Source organism: Abramis brama (assembly GCF_963993115.1).
Source record: "Abramis brama genome assembly, chromosome: 11".
In the NCBI taxonomy this organism is placed as follows: Eukaryota; Metazoa; Chordata; class Actinopteri; order Cypriniformes; family Leuciscidae; genus Abramis; species Abramis brama.
Window position 1 is genome coordinate 23,382,609 of NC_139973.1, and position 22,266 is coordinate 23,404,874.

Sequence of the window (22,266 nt, forward strand, 5' to 3'; positions counted from 1 at the left end):
TCTCACAATATTATATATATATATATATATATATATATATATATATATATATATATATATATATATATATATATATATATATATATAATTATGTATAATAATAATAATAATAATTCACACACACACACACACACACACACAATAAGTTAATATAGACGAAGTTGATTATAATATACACTAGTTAATTATTGGAACCGTCTGGAACCCAGATTTTTTGTTTGTTTGTTTGCTTGCCATTTAGTAATATAACGCAATTATTAGTATTCTAACGCAACTTATCATTATATAAATGTAAATTGAATTTTTCAAAAATAAAATAAAAAACTTTTAATACTTCTGTCACTGTCACAATTTTTTTTACTCGCCTGCCATAAACCTGGCATATTGCACATGAATGGGTCATATAACTACACAATGAGTTTTAAATTCATGATTTAATATTAATGATTTTTTTAATTCTAGATGTTTATTTAAATGCTGCGTGACTTTGAAGTGTTTTAATGTGCGTGCGCGTGAACATTCGAACATTCGCATTCAAACACTGGAGCGAGCGCGCTGTGCGCGCGAGAGCAGATGGAAACGGGAAACGTCATCAACTGACACACAGCAAAACTCTTGTCTCTCGCTGTTGTTTTCATTGCTTTCAGGTGAGTTTAGTCAACAAATTCACACAAATAATACATACAAACGTCCCTGACACCTTTATTGCATGTAATTGACACGCTCCTGTTGAATATTTACTTTATAGAAATGGTTTTGTGTCTTCGAAAAAGTCCGTTAGCATCTCAACCAGTTTCAGAAGAGGTAAGTTAGGCCTAACTTACGTTAAGGCTAACTATAGTCTGACTGGAGCTCTTGTTTATAAAAGTTTGGGGTTTTAACCACATCTTTGTGTAGATAACAGTTTTTGATAGTTTTGTTTTGCTGGTAATTTGTCAATGGGTGATTGGAAGTAAGCTAATTTATTTAACCTAAAAGAATGCACTGCACTGTTAATCAGTGACGTCACTTACAAATAGTGATTTAAAAAAAGTGATTTCAGGAGCAACATGAAAAAAACCTCTACAACAAAGGGTGAATTATTAATTTCATATGCATCTATTTATATTAATATATAATTAATTATTATCTTAATATATTATCTAAATATATAATTCTTTCTCTTTTCTGCAGTTCACCTCTGCTCTGGCTTGGTTTCTTGTAATAAACCCTATTGTAAATCCTATGTAACAGTGTTGGCTCTGTGAAATTGCATGTTATGTTCCTACTGTAGATCATCATGCTGAAGGCCTGCTGCAACCCCATCCAAGAAAATCTCCATGGCTATGAACCATATGATTAGTAAGCAAAACCACCTCAAACATACAATGCACTACTGCCCAAAAGTTTGGGGTCTGTAAGATTTATGCTTTTGAAAGAAGTCTCACATTTTAAAATCATTAACCCCAGGATTTTTCAGTGTGATTGTCCTTGAGAAGCCTGTAGGCTAAATAATAGGCGACAAATATAATGGTATAATGGTCGTAGTTATAATTATTTATTTAACTATTATGATAACAGGATATCATGGTCATTGGTATATTTTATTTTATTTTATTTCTCTAGGTCTGTTTTGAGTTATGTTGGCCAGTGAGACAGACACCATACTCAGGGTTATTTATTTATTTGTATGTATTTTTTACTGATAAATACTGAAATTCTTTTTACTTTTAAATGCTAAATATGGTTCAGGCACGCAAGTTATTTTTCACAGATATCTGGCCAGCTTACTCATGGCTCATACTCTTAGCCTTTAAAATGTTTGAATTGATATCCCCAATGCAATATCAGGGGCTAAAGATATCATTAGAGTTCTTAAACTTATGGCTATGCTCTTGTTATCAGATGAAATAATCCCTAGCGTTTGGCCCTGTGATTCTTCAGGACAAGATCTTGATGCGGTCACCTTGACAAGGTGAGTTTCACAATAGCTGCCACTATCACAAATCAAGAGACCGAACACAACAGGCTTTCATCCATATGAACACACCCATATGTAGGCATGGGTACTGAAACATGAACATTAATGGGTACATTAATTATGAACTACAATTAATTTGCCTTGCCTAAATTCATAACGACATCACCACATAACCACACTTGCGACATCACCGACGCGCGTATGAGATCCATTCACAAATTGTCAAGAGTGCTTGCTTTAACAGACGCATCATTTAGAGCCAAGATGAAGACGGCATCGTTGTTCGTCAGTATTTTGTTTCCATAGCACATTAACAAAACATTGAATGACACTAATAACACTAAAAACAATACAATTACAAAATATTAATGATAATAATATCACTAAAATTATATAGGCCTAATAAAAGTCTTTAGTTCAAGAACGCAGCACAACTCTGCCGTCTGTGAAATCAAAAGCAACTTCAAACTAGGGGTGTCCCCGACTATGGATTTTCATAGTCGAATCAGAATCGTCATGTCTTGCCTATAGTCGACTAATAGTCGAATCATGTGTGTGGGGCTGGGGGCGGGGATTTAACATTTCAAAGCCGCCATGTACATAAAATCACACAAAGATATAGAAGAAAATGTATAAAAACATTTTGGATCAATAAAACTAAGAAATAACATAAATAACTCCAGAAAGGCCACGGACAGGATTTGCATTTCACATGCAAATCAAATTAAATCGGCTAAATTACCTGTGCGAGCAGGCTCTATACACCACAACATCGATGCACCGAAAAAATAAACAATTAATTTACTAAATTAAATTAGAACAGAATATACCTTTCTAATAAATAAAAATACAAAACGAAATAAATCAGAATCAAGTCACAACATGAGCAAATGTGTGCAAAATGCCTAAAGTGCAGGGGAACATATATTCAAAACACAAGCCACAAATAAAGATTAGATAACCCTGACAGATCAATAAATAAAATTAAAATAAAGAAACTATTAAAATAACGATAGTAGCCAGAATTTTCAACTTTGTCTTTTTAACTGCAGAAACAACAATAAATGCTAAACTGGAGTGGCAGTCTTTTTAGCTAAAAATGTTCACACTCACAGCATCCAAAAATCAAATTAGAACCGGCTAAAAAGTTTTGAAATCACTTGTACTCTACCTGATCGAGAGAACAAATCCAGTCTTTCACTCTGTCTGTATCCGTTGGAGTCTTTTCAAATTGTGCGCGCGGATAAAATACATTCTGACGTGAAACATGTTCGTTGGCCGGGCAGAAGTGCGATCATGGTTTTCCTGATGCTAAATCCAGCCTTGGAGAATATCCTTTCTGATGGTGTACATCCACACTTTAAAGTTTCTTATCCCAGACATTGTTAAAAATGTAAATCCTTGCCGCCAAGACGCTCCTCTGTCGGTCACGGATTGAAAGTGAAACTTAAATCTGTCACGGGGTGTTTGGATTTATTCACGCACATTAAAAATATTTATTAAAAGCTTATTTCTTTGCACATTTTTATATACAGCATTATCATAATAGGCTGAATATTAACGTATCGACAGAAAACCGATAGTTCTATGTGAAATCAGACATTGAGCGCTCTCATATAGCCAAAGTGGCATGATCCTCGTTTCATAACACCTGTGCGAAGATTCGACCGTGAGATCGGTAGTCGAATCAGGCTCCTCCAATCGAATCTTCGACTATTCGGGGTCACCCCTACTTCAAACACTTGTTTAACAAGTAATATTCTTCTAATTGTTTCACTGTCAATAATGTAAGTCCACAAGAGAAATATTAAGCCAGTAAATTAAGATAGTTGCTATACCGTTATATCCACCGTCATCTCTGAGAGAACGCGCTGTTAATGCAGCGAAAGCTCAGTCCGTTTCTGCTTTCATTTTCAGGGAATGAGCGTGTTTACATGCACGTTATTAACTCGATTATGCTGAATAAACTGGCAATGCATGTCATGTAAACACATTAACCCGTTTTCCTTTATCGGAGTCAAGTCATAAGTTTAAGTATAACCGATCGACTTTTAGATTTTTGCCTTTGATTTCTCTCAGCATTTAAAACACATTAACCCGCGTTCTTCGGGCTTATTGAAGTGCGATGTGTGAAGTGCACTTGCATACAGACAGAGAGAGCACTGGTAGGATGACATATATCACAAACTCCGACTCTTTCTTGACCCAAGAAATTATTAGAACGTGTTCTCATCTCGTGCAGAAGTACAGTCAAAATGCTGCATCTGTAACGGCATGAGAGGATAATGTGTGTCCGTAAATTTCCCGCTGACATGTTGAAATACTCCGAGTCAGATACAAGAATGATTAGGATCTTTTTTTACCTCACTATACCGGGAAATAACCTGATTTAGCCTATTGATAAACACTCCACCTTTGCTAGCAAAATAGAAAACAATTCTCATATATAAAACGAACTAATAAAACAAGCAAATTAACGAGTAAATAAGCAAGTTAATGATCAAATAAGTAAGCCCCGCCCCCTCACGATAATATCGCGTACCACCGATCTTACAGGCTGACGATAGGACGATATGAAAATGGAGCATATCGCCCAACACTAGTTAAGACCGACCGATATTTTTTTTACCTCTTCAAACATTTAATACAAATGCAATAAAATAATATTAGTTATTAAGTATTGTGAATATAAATTGCCTAGACCTACATACAAACACAAGCTACGTTTTTTCTTTTAAATAAAAACCCGTGGCACGTCATCTCTATGATTATGTTTACACCATTGGTTTACGCATGTCACACTACGGCCTGTAGTTCGCTTCGTTTCATTCACTGTCAATGGTTCACGCTTGGTAATGATGCTGCGGCTTTACTCTAAAGATTATTTCATTTTTATATGTTGTTGAATATGGTTTATTAAAAAATAAACGTGAGAGCGTGTTATAGGCTATATGTCATGTTATAGTCAGATATGATGACGCTACTGCAACACGCATCGCCGCAGATGAGCATCTATTCATCAAACCAACGTGCAAACTATCGCAAATCAAAGTGAAAGTAAGTCGCAGACGCTTAACACACAATCATCTTCATTAAATGTAAAGAAACGAAATGATCTTACCAGGGCTTGTTTCTGCTTTCTCTTATTGCGGGCTTTGATTCAGAAATTTTAGCTGATGATCAATAAAATAATGTATCTCATATCTGTTGCTTTCGGTGACGTGCACTCCATTAAATCTGCATATAGCGGGAATTGAAGATCGGATTTATATCCGCAAAAAAAAAAAACACACACACATTGATGTAACCAGGTGTAAATGGAATCGTTTTGATAAATCAGACAGCAATCCGATCTGAGAAAATGCATGAAGTGGCCTGGTGTAAACAGCCCCTAGACATCGGTGAAAAACTAAATAGAGATGCATTGTTAATGTAACACATTGACATGTTTTTTTTTTTTCATAGGTATTACATTGCATGTTAATGCAATTAACTGTCATTTTGTGAATTCTAAAGTCAATTTAATTTATTTGTTTCCCTCTGAAAATCCACTTTAGTTGATATCTAGTGGCTTGAATAGTAATCAACTATTACATAGTGAAACTTCTGTTGTGGATGCACTCCTCCCAGGACAACACGCTGAAGCCAAGCGTGCCGCACAAGCCCTGAAAAGTGAAGCCAAAACGTCTCGATCGCCCCCCGGTGACTGGTCCTAGTATAGGTCATAAGCCCCGCCTCCCCGTGTTATTCAACGGGACTTGATACCAACTAAACAATTAAATTACACTTCAAATATCTTTTTTCCAAATGTGGTTTCTTTCATTTGCTGTTGTTTTTATCACGCTGGTGTAAGATCAAGTGTCTGTTTCAAAAATAAGTTGGCTTTTAGTTAGTTACGTGATGCGGTGGTGTAACGTCATGATTGACAGCTGTGATTGACAGGTTCTCTGAGTGAAGTAGTCACCGAAGCACCAACGGACATTTTGTCTGGATCTTCAGAGGACTGAGGAGATTGTATACTTTATTTTAACAAGCCTCTTGTCGTACTGCAATCAATTTTTAAAAAAGTGTGCAGAATCCACTCTCCCTCAGTGCATTCGGCGAGAGTGAGGGCGGAGCGTTGATTACTTCCTGCCCACTACTGCGCAGGTCTGGTCCCGAGATCGCTACTGCGCAAACTCAAGCCCCAAGATGTCAGCGCCATATCGGGCTTCAGTTCTCATCAATGGAAGAGAGCGAAGGGGCGTCGTCCATCTTTTTTTACAGTCTATGGCTGAAACACAGCAACTAATCCCAAAGAATTTACAACGTTTTTAATGCAATATTTTGCTCATTATAATGTATGTATATATGGCAGTCCCAATCATAGTTATTAATGTTCTGCATTGAAGCTAATGATCATCACATATTGAGACTTTTAATTCGAAATCAAAGCTACAGCTAACACTGTCTGTAAAAGACAGACGGTTAAATGTACTGTTATGTTGATGAAATATTGAAAAAAATCAACTTTAGAAAACATGGGTGGTGATGAAGTAAAAAGATCCAGCACATTTAGATGGTACAAACTTTTGAACTGACTGTATGCATATTCCACACAGCCTCATTTTTGATTCACTTGGAATTAAATATGGCATCTACCCAGACTAAAGTTGCTTGACACGTGCTGAAAGGTTCCACACAAACTGTTAAGATCTCACTGAAATGACTAGATATCTTTGTAGGAAAAAAAATACAGCTTCTTATTTGTAATATTGAGATCTTTAAAAAAAATGCAGCTCTGATGTGGTAGCCAAAGTAGGAGTAACGTCACAACATTTATAGCTACCAACTGGAATATATTCTGTATAAGTTTATTTTTTCTGTAGAACATAAAAGAAGATATTTTGAAGAGTGTTTTTTTTCATACAATTGAAGCTCATTTATGTTTTGTCTTGAAGATCCACATACAAACACTTTAAAGAGCAGAAGTGTGTCAGGAAAGGAGTGTCCCACGAATAAACACTCTGCAAAGCTTCCCCTGACACCATCCAAGCTGCAAGTTTTGAGAGGTAATCTGTTATTTCATTTATTCATTCATTCATTCATTCATTCATATACTTTATGTAGCCGTAGCCAATTTAGTAAAACGGTTTTACATTAGTTGATTACCTTTCTAAGTTTTACTAGTTGAAAAGTGACAAATTAATAATCTAAATTATAGGGGTGTGACGAGATCTCGTGTTACGAGATCTCGCGAGATTAAAACGCGACGAGATTTCTCGTCGAGGTGAAACTTTGTCTCGTGAGTAAAAAAAAAAAAAAAAAAAAAAAATTGTCTTGTGAGTTGTTGTGATGTCAGCGTGATGGAGCGTGAGGGTGAAATTTGTATTGAAGATGCCCCTGCCACTTTTAAATCATTTGTGTGCCGGGCCAATCACACACACACACTCACTGTCCCTCGCTCACTCACTCACTCGCGCGCACACACACACACGCACACTCACTGTAACCGCACTCTCACTCACTCTCGCTCACACTCAACCCGTCGTGGAGGACCGTTAAAATTAAACATGCTAGTCTTTCTGTCGTGATGTCGTGAAGCATCACAGACGCGTTGTCGCCCACTATGACACACTATACGAAATGAAACGATCGAATCTTGCGTCCCGACGCCCGTTGTCCTTTATGAGTCTCCACGAAACGGATCGTGCCAAAATCGCGCTAAAATAGTGTAATCTGAACCAGGCAGGTAATAAACATTTGACCTATCACGCAAAGAACCTATTAAAGCACTAATACATGGGAACAGTATAGCTTAAATCATATCGACATCGCAATATTAAACAATGTTATCGCACATCGCAGCTTTTCCTCATATCGTGCAGCCCTAGTTACTGCCCAAAGGTCTCAACTGCTGCCAGAAATCGTCGACATGCTTATATTCTTGAAAAAGAACATGACCATATCTTAGGCTTATCTTAGTTAATTTATCTCTTTTTCATGCTTGAAGAAAAAAATTGTTTCTGTTTGAACTTGTAGTTTTGAGAGAGCAGTACTTTGATTATGGATACACACTTACTGTTTGCACTTAAAGTGTTATTTCAGTTATTTATATTTATTTTATTTATACTGTTTTATTTTTTTATGTTCGATTTGTGGAAAGGAGTTAGATTTCTCATGTGAAATCGTACAGGGAGAAGTAGAGTTTATAGCAAAACATTTTGCATTGTTTGCATGTCCTTTACTGCATAGAGTTCATTAAAATAGAAGTAAAATAACAAGTTGATTTCAAAATGCACATAAATTGTTTTGCATTTTGTGATTTTCAGTTGAATAAAAGACTATTTTCCATTCATATATTTCATCATTGAGGATTTCTTAAAAATTGTGTAAAAATCTCGTCTTGTCTCGTTCTCGTGAACCCAATCTCGTGTCTCGTCTCGTCTCGTGGAGTAAGCGTCTCGTCACACCCCTACTAAATTATGTATCTTTCAAGTCTGCTTCAGTGACTGGCTCAAACAAAAAGAACCCGAAAAAGGAGAGAGAGAAGCGGGAGAAGCAAGTGGGGTATTACATATCCCAAAAAATACAAGATGTCATAAAAAAAGAAAAGAAAAATGTAATGTAAAATGTATCTCTATAATTCTGTTATTGTTCTCCTTTAGTTACTATTATAGTTTTTAGCATTTTAATCATTTCAATTAATAATTTTGTACATTACTGTTAGCATATCAATGGGTTGTTTTAAGGGGCTGCAATATCAAATAAAAGGAATTTGTTTGAATTGTTGCCTGTGCTCCTGAAGATTATTTTAAGTATACTTGGAATTGTTTACATTTGTCACAACACACAGTGGCAGGAAAAATAGAGAAGACATAGTCAGCCAGTCTGACCAGCTAAAAACAGCCTGACCAGCTAAGCCCAACAATGACCAGCTAAAACCAGCTAAGCCCAACAATGACCAGCTAAGACCAGCCTGACCAGCTAAAACCAGCTAAGCCCAAAAATGACCAGCCTGGCCAGCTAAAACCAGCTAAGCCCAACAATGACCAGCTAAAACCAGCTAAGACCAGCTAAAACCAGCTAAGCCCAACAATGACCAGCTAAGACCAGCCTGACCAGCTAAGCCCAACAATGACCAGCTAAGACCAGCCAGGCTGACCAGCTAAGACCAGCCAGGCTGACCAGCTAAGACCAGCCAGGCTGACCAGCTAAAACCAGCTAAGACCAGCCAGGCTGACCAGCTTAGACCAGCCTGACCAGCTAAAAAAGTGTTCAAAACCCCTCTAAAACCAGCCTGATAAACCAGCTATGACCAGGCTGGGAGACCAGCCAAAACCAGCCTGACCAGCTTAGGCTGGTTTTAGCTGGATTTTTCAGCAGAGCTGCCTGCCATCATCATCAATATCTTGCTGTTATGGAAATATCATGAATTACGGATGATGCTATCAAAAGCTAAATCAGGCTAGTTGTATGGCTGGACAGAAAAGTGCACTCAGTAGCTACTCTAAATATAAAGACATAATATTACACATTTAAAGATGTTTACTTCTTAAAACCGAAGTAAAAGCATTCACTGGCTACCTGGTGACTCGATGAGGTACGAGTAAATGTCCGGGTAATACACTTCTGGCCAATGGGTGGGGTTGTTAGACCAATTTGACGCTGGTAGAATGACAGGGACATGTTTTTAAAGTTGCCCAAATTAAGTTTATAAATGTATCGTTCACGCTCTATGGAAGGCAGGGTGGACATATAATTACTCGACACATTTCATCTAAGTGATTTCTGAAGTTATACACGTCTGCCGGCTGTGTATGGACGTTGTTTTGTGCCGCTATTTTGTATTGAAGTCTATGGGAAGTCTGGCTTGTTTTCCCCTAAAAAGGGGCGGTTACGAAATTGACAGTTAAGTTCCCGGATGTGCCGGTTGTATGTATTGCAACAAACTCACCCATGCGCAGAGCTGCAGCTGCGCCATCTTGGACTGAACGCAACACAGCTGTCATAGAATTGAACGATACCGGTTCAAATTCAAAAGCGGTTAAATGAACTAAAAAGTAGTTTCTAGTTTTTAATATCTCTAGAGCAGACATCCCATGTCTCCCGGAAGATCCGTGAGTCTCCCGCATATTGATAGCGGCTCCCTGATGCCCACAAATTAGCTAAAATCACCCGGAATCTAGAGCGAGCGAGCGAGCAAGAGCGCGCAGCTCCAAACCGTGTAACGTTAGAGCACACGGCAGAAAGGGTGAGGAAGCGAAATATCAACATATCAACCTAAAATGTGGAACACAACTTGTTCAGATTTTTTGCTTTCATTTTCTTGCAGTTCTAGAGTAAAATATATTTTGTAATATATATATTTTATATAAAATATAATTATATTTTAAATTTGTACATTTTAATAAACTCAAACTTATATAACTTTTTTCTGTTTCACTTTCATAATTTATTTCACTTCAACAATAATCTGACAAATTAAAACAAGACCAACCATAGGTCTAAATTCCAAAGCATTCTTGAATTACAACCATTTAAGTTTGGATAGTGATTTTCATGTTTATGCGAAAAAAAGGTGACACTAGTTAAAGGGTTAATTTAGTGATAACAGTGAATTAATAAAGCGGTCATTGCCAGGTTAGGTGTTCATATATCTCTGAAAGTATGCGATTTAAAAAGCCCACGAATCTTGACAATTTCGACCAAATACATAACATTAACAAACTGTTACTGCGGTTATGGGATAGCTTACATGATAGCTTACATTAACGTTACAGCACCTGTTATCGTTGACGTTAGCTCACTTTAAAGTTAATAAAAACCTTTTCTACTTTACCTCTCTGGATCTTTGGGGAATCTATGAAATGCTAGTTGATTGGTTGTACACTGGTAGTTGTTGCAGTTGATGGCAGAACACTGTTTTCTTTGTTTCCAATTATTTCCAGACATAATGTTAATGCTGTACAGTAGTTGTGCTAACGGTAAAGCCGTTGGTTCAGTCCAAAATGGCGGCCGCGCTACCTAAGCGCCACCTAGTGGCTGTTGTCAAAACTGCAACGGAGTTTCGCCTCTTGTTACTTCTATACTCTTTGGGGAGCTCCAGTAAGGACACGTAAGTTACGTCTCTAAAGTGGATTTACATAAACCATATACATCTTAAAGACGCTTATTTTAAATGTCTATTTACATCTGACAGGAAAATCTTGAAATATCACAACATGAAATGGACATCTGAGTGATGAATGTGTGCTATTATGTAGAACAAATCTATAAAGTAACTAACGTTAAACATAAGTTATCTATTTTATTTGTCCATTAGTAGTTGATAAATTGAGGAACATTTATGTTGGATAAAAAGTTAAAACAACCTCAACATGTAAATGTAGTGTTGAGTTCATAAATCACAGAGGTAATGTGAGTCTTGTCTGGATGTTACAGGGTCAGATGAACAGATGTGTGTTTATCCGGTGGAGAGTGGCTCATGAAGGCTTTGAGTGAGTATACTACAGAAATGAATAACAACTATTTAAATCTTAAGTTGTAGTTTATTTTATTGTAATTTCAAACAGAGCTATTACAGCACCTTTCTGATTCTTGATTTCTGTGCATTTGCTGCAGATCTTTTGTGGTGGAGCAGGACCTGCAAGGGAAGATGATGGTGGCATTTGTGGAAAAAAGCGTTTTTGTCTTCTAAATAATACTGAAGTCAAATGACACTGTGCGGTTAAAATTACTGCTTTTGTGTTATGTTTGTGCATTTTGTAGGATCTGAAATGTCAGCAGACTGGTGTGAGCACTGAGGATGAGGAGCTCAGAGCTGAATCCTGGAGATGGTGCCATGGATGAGTCCCTCCATCACTCCACCTGCTCTTATTGCCTCAGATTGTGAAGCACAACACATCACGCAACAACGGCACGAGGGAACGGCTCACCTCTGGCGGTCAGCTGATTCATCAGAATAAAGCCGCAGAATGGGAACCGCTGTGTTGATGGCAGAAGGATGTGGGGTTCAGCGCCTGTAGCTTACATACATGATTGTAGTTTGAATAAAGCTTTGTTTCATGTGTTGACTTATGCATTTGTTTATTGTGTGATGGTGACTTTCATTCATTCTTTTACCAATTTATTAATATTTCTCATTGTTGTCAGTAAATAAAATATAATTATTTAATTAATGTTTTATTTAATTGTTTGAAAGAAAATGTAGATATGTTCATTATATACACATCTAGAGTGTATTCAATCATGCATAGCTATGTCATATGACATACATTACAATTTGTTTGTTTTATTGAATTATATCATTTTCAGTAAAAAGTAATATAATTAAGTATTGGTCAGCATTTATCGTTGTTATTATTGTATGTTTTGGGGTGGGATAGCAATGCAAATCATTCTGAGGTAATATTAATTTTTAATATTAATGATACTTACATTTTTCGACTATAAAATCAACAGTTTTCCTCCAAAGGCGAATCTTCGCACAGCTGCCCTTTGTGCAGACATTACAAACGCTGAGGAAACCCGTTCTAGGTAGGGCTGTCGAGTTACTGATGTTATGAGATCTGTAAAAAATCTCATCATGTATGCAAACCCATAATATATATATATATATATATATATATATATATTATGGGTTTGCATACATAATATGAGATTTTTTACACAGGAAAAAAGAACCTACAAGGTTGAATATCTTAAAATATATTTTCTTAAATAATTCATTATAATACATTTTAAAAAAGCATTTTTTGTTATTTATAGGCCTGAGGGATGAAATGACAGTTAAATTCAACAAGAAAAAGAGGAAAAAAAATAAAGCAGTTAGACACTTTTGCTTGTGGATGAAAATGTTTGGATATAAAAAATAAATAACATCGTTAAGGATAAAACGGTGGGTCACAGTAGGGTTAAATATAAATACTTAAATCAACCCTAAATGTATACACAAAATAAATTGGCAGCAGTTTCTTCAAAAAGACAAAATGAGCAAGTTTAATCAATATCAAGATATTTACAGATAGATGAATTAAACGTGTCCGTTCGAATCTTTTAAGTTGTTGCGCGTGTGATAACCATAGACAGTATATAAACTGGACACAGCGACCCCATAGGTTTCAACGGAGAGAAGTTGAAGCACATTAGAAGCATAGACAGTATATAAACTGGACACAGCGACCCCATAGGTTTCAACGGAGAGAAGTGAAGCACATTAGAAGCCCTCATTTCCTGATTGCCGAGCGTACTGCGCAGACTCAAACTGAGCTTGACGACGTGGATGTGACGTGAGCAGCCTGCCTGACAGTTGTAAGTTTTCTAGTAGCCGTGCCAAACGAAATCTGAACCATTCCCTTCCGAATCTCGCAGAGACGGAAAGCTATGGGGTGAGATTTCGGTCACAATTCTGCGCGCGCAAGATCACATTTTGAGTGTGCAAAAGGGCATTTCGCACGCGCGTGAACTGAGTTTTGCGGAGAAATGTTCGTCTCGCAGATAAGAAAATATTGCGAACGAACGAAAATCAATTTTGCATTTAAAATAAGTATTTGGATGTGCGCGGACGTTCTCTTTCGCGTGTGCAAAGTTTCACTTTCTTGCTCCTTTCATACCAGCCGTGAGCGCTCTCTAAGCGCAGACGGCTCGCTTGCTCAACACAACCCAGCGTTACAATATGCCATAATTCCAGCCAATCAGAGATGAGACTGCTAAATTCTGATTGGCTGGCTTGAAAACCAATCACAAGACTCCCTGCATCACCGACTGTGGAAGAGAACTAGTGCAGTTGAGTAAAGTTGGCAGTAAATTCACAGATTCGAACTTCCCGGGTCAATAACTCGTGAGCTAAACGTTGTTACTGCACAAATAACACCTCTTTTTAATCGTAGTAATGTAGACAAGCAGCTACAACCTAATTTTCCTCCAAACGAGCTTTCCCTCGCAGTGGACAAAATACATTGATCTTTATGCGCAGGCGGCAGCGAAACAGGGGTGCGTTTCCCGAAAGCATCTTTCGGGAAACGCACCCCAGATCCGAAGGGACCGTCTGCAAAGTGCAAAACCCGAAAAGCGTTACTACGAAAACAGTCAATAACTTCACTGTCACACACTATAGTGTCATCAAATTCAGTTCACACATCACTCCTGTCCTGATGGTTATACTACAACACTTATTTTGTATAAATATCGTTTTGCATATTTTTTATGATTATTATTTATGAAAAATATTCAAAAACTTCACTGTAATTCACTGTATTGTTGGCAGATTCAGTTCACATATCACTGCTGTCCTGATGGTTATACTACAAGACTTATTTTGGGAAAAATATAGATTTTAAATTGTATATATTGTAAATGTAGAAGTTTTATGATTTTTATGAAAAATATTCAATAACTTCACTGTGATTTACTGTATTGTTGCCAAATTCAGTTCACACATCACTGCTGTCCTGAAGGTTATACAACAACACTTATTTTGGTAAAATATATATATTTTAAATTGTATATACAATTGTACTGTAAATGTATAATTTTTATGATTTTTATGAAAAATATTCAATAACTTTACTGCAATTCACTGTATTGTTGCCAAATTCAGTTCACACATCACCGATGTCCTGATGGTTATACTACAACACTTATTTTGGAAAAACTGTTTTTTTTAAGTTGTATATACAATTGTAAATTTATGATTTTTTTAAATGATTTTTATGAAAATATTCAATAACTTCACTGTAATTCACTGTATTGTTGCCTAATTTAGTTCACACATCACTGCTGTCCTGAAGGTTATACTACAACACTTATTGTGGGAAAATATATATTTTAAATTTTATACAATTGTAAATGTATACATTTTATGATTTTTATGAAAAATATTCAATAACTTTAGCCTACTGTAATTCACTATATTGTTGCCAAATTCAGTTCACACATCACTGCTGTCCTGAAGGTTATACTACAACACTTATTTTGGTAAAATATATATTTTAAATTGTATATACAATTGTAAATGTATAATTTTTATGATTTTTATGAAACATATTCAATAACTTTACTGTAATTCACTGTATTGTTGCTAAATTCAGTTCACACATCACTGCTGTCCTGATGGTTATACTACAACACTTATTTTGGGGAAAATATATTTTAAGTTGTATGTACAATTGTACATTTGTGATTTTCTTATGATTTTTATGAAAAATATTTAATAACTTCACTGTAATTCACTGTATTGTTGCCAAATTTAGTTCACCCATCACTGCTGTCCTGATGGTTAAACAACAATCGAATCTGTGAATTTACTGCCAACTTTACTCAACTGCACTAGTTCTCTTCCGCAGTCGGTGATGCAGGGAGTCTTGTGATTGGTTTTCAAGCCAGCCAATCAGAATTTAATAATAATAATAAATAATTCATTACATTTATATAGCGCTTTTCTCGGCACTCAAAGCGCTTTACATAGAAGGGGGAATCTCCTCAACCACCACCAATGTGCAGCATCCACTTGGATGATGCGACGGCAGCCATATTGCGCCAGAACGCCCACCACACACCAGCTTACTGGTGGAGAGGAGACAGAGTGATGAAGCCAATGAGTATATATGGGGATGATTAGGAGGCCATGATGGACAGAGGCCACTGGGCAAATTTGGCCAGGATGCCGGGGTTACACCCCTACTCTTTTTCGAAGGACATCCTGGGATTTTTAATGACCACAGAGAGTCAGGACCTCGGTTTTACGTCTCATCCGAAGGACGGTGCTCTTTGACAGTATAGTGTCCCCGTCACTACACTGGGGCATTAGGACCCACACAGACCACAGGATGAGCGCCCCCTGCTGGCCTCACTAACACCTCTGCCAGCAGCAACCTGTTTTTCTCAGGAGGTCTCCCATCCAGGTACTGACCAGGCTCAGCCCTGCTTAGCTTCAGTGGGCAACCAGTCTTGGGCTACAGGGTGACATGGCTGCTGGCAATTTAGCAGTCTCATCTCTGATTGGCTGGAATTATGGCATATTGTAACGCTGGGTTGTGTTGAGCAAGCGAGCCGTCTGCGCTTAGAGAGCGCTCACGGCTGGTATGAAAGGAGCAAGAAAGTGAAACTTTGCACACGCGAAAGAGATCGTCCGCGCACATCCAAATACTTATTTTAAATGCAAAATTGATTTTCGTTCGCTCGCAATATTTTCTTATCTGCGAGACGAACATTTCTCTGCAAAACTCAGTTCACGCGCGTGCGAAATGCCCTTTTGCACGCTCAAAATGTGATCTTCCGCGCGCAGAATTGTGACCGAAATCTCACCCCATAGAAAGCGTGAGTAGGATCTGTCCATGAGCTAGGAGCAGGAGCAACGTCATGACTCTCTATGGGCTTCTCCCTTGACTTTATCGGACTTTATGCCTCCACGTCCCCCCGATTGACTGCGAGCTTCTCTTCCTGTCTCTACGGTAATTTCCAGAGAGTCACGTGGTTATGACGCAATCGTTAGCCTACTTTTACAAAAACTGCTTCTACGGGGCCATAACGTAAGATACAAGGTAATGGAGCCTTTTATACATTGTCGTGTTTGTTTAGAAATAAACCATGGACAAATGGAGTCTTTAAACGCCTCAGATGTAAAGTTATTCGCTGTCAAAGTGACGCGAAAATGAATGGGAGTCAATGGGATGCTAACAGCAGGTGAAGGCTTGTTAGCCAATGGCGGCTCCCGGGGGTACCTTCAAAATAATAGGCTTGTTTGAGATGAACGAAATCTGCGCAGAATCGATCACCGGTGATCAGCGCGAGATGCATGCCGGTTAGAAATGTGTCCGAGTGCGGTCCGCCTTGCTCTGATGTCATGTTGACGTATGTCAAAAATCTCTCGCGAGCGCAAGGCGCACCTGTCGGATTCTGCAGTCGAGCGCAGTTGCTCTCCACTGACTGCGCTGATCAAAAGCACGATGGGAAACGACTTGCTGACGACACAGCTTGATGTTCATTGGTTTAAACAACCGTGATGTATTGTTCTCTTTTAAAATGTTTGATTTTAAAACTCTGATATCATGTTTTGTGTATACGTTATGTGTGAATGTTCCCAAACTATCTAACTGATCACTATGGTTTATGCAATGTAATTTTTATAAATAAAAAAAAACATGTCTGTAAAAGAAAAAAAGACTGATAAACATGTATTTGGAATGAAATTAAATAAGTAGGCTACTTTGGGTGTCTTGTTCATTATATTTATTTTCATATAAAAGCAACAGAACTTAAATTCCATCCAGATTATTAGCAACACTGTGCACGAGCGTGAATCCCGCGATATTCGCCTTTGATCTCGCAGGTGTCAGATCCACTGCGAGAAGAGAGAACTGTCCGGCTTGCCTGCGCATTTTTCACTCCTCCTCTCACTGCAGCCGCCTACTCTCGACTACATTTCAGGCGAGGCAAGGCGCATCTCAAACAAGCCTATTATGAAACCCTGACCACCTGGTGATAACGCGTCGTAAGTCACATGATAACGTCAGCATGGCAGATGTCCGGTTCGCATTCATACTCAACGAGATCTGGCTATAAAGTACCTACTCTTTTAGCGCTCGTTAAGTAAGTACTTATTGAAATCAAGTACCTACTCATTGAGTATGCGGTTTGGAACGCAGCCTAGATGTCGCCTTGGCTACGGCAGTTCATTGGAACGAATGCGTCAATAGAGTCGCCATCTTGGAACAGGGAAGCCCCTCGGTCCGTGTACTAGAGTTGTGACTAGTGGGGATCCGGATCTTGGCGATCCGTTCCTTTCAAAGAGCCGTTCAAAAGACCGGCTCTTTTGGCTCTTTTTAAATATTTAGTCAGTTTTAAGAAGCCAGCTTGGGGGCATCTCAGTTTATCCTGGAAATAATCACTGGGAGGAATGATGAGGTGAGATTTGTAGTCAAATAATTTAAACTCAGATATCACACACCAATATCTGAGTTTGAATTATTCTGAAATATTGATTATTACCTCATTTGTCATGTGTGGACTATATTCCATAGGATTGCACAACATCCCTCTGCTTAGACAGTGACATCACTATTTTGGATTTACCTTTAGTACAAAGTGTGTGTATGTGTAAAGCTACGTTGACTTATGTTATTCATACAATACCTACTCACAAATAAACATCAAAAACAAAGCCGGCTGCAATGAATTTCTGTGCAAAACAGCTTTTACTACAAACACTTCCACACAAGAACATTGTTATCACACAAGAACATTTTGATAGAAAACAAAAAATATTTAAAGTTTTAAATATATACTGTAGATAAAATTAGAATAAATAAAATGGAAATGTCTACATACAGTCCACTATTACTACTGTAAACTTTGCAAATAGGACATCAGCCCCTTCAAGTCTTAAATGAACAATAACAAAGTGGGCTGCAATGAATGTCTGTGCAAAACAGCTTTTAGTGAAAAATTTCTATACAAGAACAGTATCACAAAAGAACATTTTGATAGATAACAAAAAATATTTAAAGTATTAGACATATACTGTAGATAAAATTAGAATAAATAAAATGGAAATGTCTACGTACAGGGTTTTTTTCCACTGGAGTACTCACGTGAAGGATGCGTGCATAACTATCATCATGCTGTTAGGCAGTAGCACCCTAGTCTCGCGTAGCCAGACCTTCAGACTGACGGCTGAAGGTCTGGAATTCATAGCAGCTTTCTTTGGCCAAGGCCCGCCCATAAGGCCGTTTGACCGACATGTCAAACAACCAATTGCAGTTCGTTTCGTTCAGCGTCACGTTTCGGGGCGTGGAAATGTCCCCACAACAACAGACCGGCGTGCAACAAGTCAGTCAGCATAGAAAATCAAAGAAGGAGAAGAAAACAAGATAGATAGGAGGGGACACACAACTAGTAAAATTGGATCTGCTGGGAATCCTTCTAAATGCTGACAAAGGGTCGGCCAGGCTTGGAAAATAATACTCTTCCCAAATCCCGTCGGCAAACAGGCTAAAATATCTCTTTTTGTCTCCACTAAGTGCCTCAAACAAAACTCCTGGACATCTCTTAAAGAGTCTATGCCGTGAACCTCGCATACTTTTAAGAATCCTACGTTTAGCTGATCTTGATAAATGTAGGGTGACCATATTCCAGGACATGTCCGGCCAGGATTTCGAGATCACCCAAAATATCCGGGATACGGCTTTTGCTTTCTCGTCGCCATATTCATTTTGTTTACATGCACACCTTTTGATTCAGTAGGACTGAATTAATTCCGATTGGTGAATCTGAATGTAGTGTTTACATGAACGTTAAACAAGTGATCGGTTGATGTGCGTTTTAGCATTGCTAAGAAAATTCCTGTGTTTTCGTCTTGATCGGGATCCGTGTGAAGCAGAATGCATGACCTGCAAAGCTGTCACGTACGTGTCAGTGTCAAATAATGTAATAATGTAAACATAATGAATGGTGACTGTAGAAAGCAAAAGCCGAATCCCGGGCATTTTGGGCGATCTCGAAATCCTGGCCAGACATGTCCTGGTTAAACAGGACGTATGGTCACCCTAGATAAATGCTCATTGTCACTCATGTAAACACAACAGTTTTTCTTCCGCAATCACACGTCTGCGCTTTGTTTCCCGGTGGACCGAAAATAAACGCGACACTCGCGCCCCCCGGAAATCCGATAAAATTCAACCAATCAGATGACGACTTCGACATTCCTGAAGTGTTTCCAGTTAAGTGTACCATATGCATCAGACGTTTAGCCAACGTTCCGTGGGCGTGACGTCTGAGGCTGAGACTAGTAGCACCCCTGCGCTGGGTGCGCCCCTCCCCCTATAACTGTTCTGTCTCGCGGAGAAGCTAATTTGTGTGCATCTGTTTGAAACACGCATAGGAAAAAAAGAACGACAGAAAGAACGGCTCCCCTCCAGCCGCGACTCGGCTCCCATCGTTCATCGTTATGAGCTGTTCAAAAGAATCGGTTCGTTCGCGGTTCGTTCGCGAACGTCACAACACTGAGTTTAAATTATTTGACTACAAATCTCACCTCATCATTCCTCCCAGTGATTATTTCCAGGATAAACTGAGATGCCCCCAAGATGGCTTCTTAAAACTGACTAAATATTTAAAAAGAGCCAAAAAGCCGTTCTTTTGAACGGCTCTTTGAAAGGAACGGATCGCCAAGATCCGGATCCCCTCAAAGAGCCATAAATCCCATCACTACCGTGTACTTTTTGATCATTTCATTTCCTGTTTGGAATGGAATAACGAGAAATGAAAACCAGCTCGTTTATTCGTTTTTTAGTTTAGTTTAAAAAACGAAAAATTAGATTTTAGCTCGATTTTTCATTTTTCGTTTGTGGTTTAAAAAATGGTTTATGGGTTAGATATTTCATTTGCACACGTGGGAGGCGCTGAAACGCCCCTTTCATCTGATTGGTCAAAACGCTCCGCCTTCAGTAAGCTACGAGCTTTTCTTTCTGTCAGGCAGAATAAGAGTCAGTACGAGTGTGGCACTGACAAATGCACTTTAATAAAATAATGTCTGAAACCACCACTCACTGTTAACTACGCACAATATTTGAAGCAGAAATATGTTGCTGGTCACGTAATTCGTGATGCTGCGACTTGCAAGCGACCCCAATAATGTGAGCCACAGTATTAGCCTATGACAGATTATTTTAGCATGATGTATTTCCCATTGATAAATACCGTGCAAATAGTTCCGTCTCTTTGGATAAAAGGGAAGTGGAAATAAAAATCAATAATAGGCTGAACTGTACCATGATAATATGTAACATTAGATGTCTGTAGATGACCTACCCATAACTGTTACATTAGAGTTAGGGGATCACACAGTTTGTACAGTATAAAAATCATTATGTCTAAGTTCCTATTAAACATGAAAACCCAACAACCCAATGGGAATATATCCTTGTTTTCAACCACAATACAACGTCTGTCCAATGTTGGAGATTGTCAATCTGGCGTTGGATTCTGACATCAACCTGATTTTTATTTTCAACGTTGGGTTTGGTCTTCTAAATGCAAATTTTGTCATTGTTTTGGAGCACACTAGCTTATAGATAACAGTAAGGCTATCATATTCATACTAAAAGCCAAAAAAACTTTAAATAGGGAACTATTTGAGGGAACAGCAATTTGGGTGTCTGAAACCATTGTGGACGTTATTGAGTGAATCATTCAATCTCACATTCAATGCAACTACTGGAACTGTGTTCTAGAAATAAATTTGATATTGATATGAGGGTAGGTAGGCAGGCATAGATTCAGAGGCATAAGGTACTGTAAGTATTACACACAACAATGCAGCAATAATAAAACAATGCATTGACATTTACTTTTGATACTTAAGTAGCCTACTTTTAAAAACAAGTACTTCTGTACTTTTACTTAAGTAAAAATCGGTCTTTACAACTTTTACTTGTAACGGAGTAATATTTGACCAGTAGTATCTGTACTTTCACTCAAGTAAGGAAGTTGTGTACTTTGTCCACCTCTGAAAACATCTGTTCATAATCTGTGATTACACAATTCCAATATGAATAGCACCGGGAGGCGTCTGGAATAACTGCACTGATCAATCCACATTTTTAAGCCAGCTAATTTTACAGTAGGCTCATATTCAGAATGTCCTTCTCGTTTAACGCCAACGACCGCACAAATGGTGAAATTTTGTGAAATATAGCAGACCACCGTTTTAAATAACAGTTTAAAAAAGGTGTTCTGCTATTTTTCACAAAGGAAGCTCAGTCAGTCAGTCAGTCAGTCAGTCTAGATAGATAGATGTTTAAATGTGTTAAGCCTATATAAATTTAGGAACATAACAAGCATTACAAACTACAACAGCCTAAACAGAACTGGAACCTTTGTAAGATATGCGCTTGTCTTCACAAAAACTACATGCAGGGTTTTTAAACATCTTGTGTGGACAAAATATTGTTTATTCTGGGCAGTATGGCAAGCCTGCAAAAAGCAGGATAACTTGTAGGCTATAGCCCACTTGAAAGGAAAACAAATTTGCCGAGTAAAAACAGAGTTTGTGTTGTTGAATCATATTTTTTTTCTAGTAGGCTACATCTTCCAGATTGACAAACATTAAATGCAAAAATCAGTGTGAATAACAATATCTTAAAATAAACTAGAGAGTGGATACACAGATATGACCTATTTATGAATGAAATTCATGCATTTATTTGTCATTTAAACTGATGCAAACAGGGAAAGAGTAGAAAACACTTATTATCCTGTCGCCCCCTCTAGTGGACAGCCTTAAGTAGTACGGCCTTCATTGCTCAGATAACGCAAGTCAATGGATT

At 38.0% G+C, this 22,266-nt stretch overlaps 1 long non-coding RNA gene across 1 annotated transcript; it reads left to right on the forward strand.

The window, feature by feature from the left end:
* The first annotated feature begins 524 nt into the window (after positions 1-524).
* Positions 525-12,015, forward strand: LOC311091924. The gene is made up of 8 exons (XR_014608182.1): positions 525-647; positions 749-804; positions 1,274-1,341; positions 1,885-1,954; positions 6,901-7,011; positions 10,891-11,057; positions 11,384-11,439; positions 11,564-12,015. It is a non-coding gene; the product is annotated as an uncharacterized lncRNA (long non-coding RNA).
* The last annotated feature ends 10,251 nt before the right edge of the window (positions 12,016-22,266 follow it).